We start from the raw sequence: 210 nt of genomic DNA, 5'->3' as shown, positions 1-210 counted from the left end.
GATCCGAACCATGTCAGGAACTGTTCTGTAGCAACTCCAGATACTGCTCTGCTATCCCCTCTAGGGCTTAGTGCTGTTATTTGGTTTGTCATGTGTTTACTTGTTTAGTGACTTCACTGAACTAATTCTGTGAGATCTGTTTCCCCTACAATGTGCAGCTCATGATGTCCCTGCTCATATGTTTTCCTTGTTTTTTTTTTTTTTTTTTTT

The sequence above is a fragment of the Cebus imitator genome, unplaced genomic scaffold, assembly GCF_001604975.1.
Source record: "Cebus imitator isolate Cc_AM_T3 unplaced genomic scaffold, Cebus_imitator-1.0 Scaffold404, whole genome shotgun sequence".
Lineage (NCBI taxonomy): Eukaryota > Metazoa > Chordata > Mammalia > Primates > Cebidae > Cebus > Cebus imitator.
Note: the sequence above shows the minus strand (reverse complement) of the source record.